Raw genomic sequence first — 225 nt, forward strand, 5'->3', positions numbered from 1 at the left:
GGTAAAGTTAGCGGAGTATTACAGTCGTGACGGACGTGACACTATACGAGAGAAAAAAAAAAAGAATTTACTGTCCGGTGGGTGTGTATTCCGTTACACTTTCATTCCTCTCCCAGGGACCGCGAAAGGAACAGAGTGAGGACAAACCGCACCACTCCGATCGCGATCCCGACATCCTTCCTTACCTGGAGGCACTGGCGGAGAGACAGAGTGAGGACAAGCCGC

Source organism: Odontomachus brunneus, unplaced genomic scaffold (genome assembly GCF_010583005.1).
Source record: "Odontomachus brunneus isolate Ranch 3 - 2012 unplaced genomic scaffold, Obru_v1 Obru_scaffold_372, whole genome shotgun sequence".
Lineage (NCBI taxonomy): Eukaryota > Metazoa > Arthropoda > Insecta > Hymenoptera > Formicidae > Odontomachus > Odontomachus brunneus.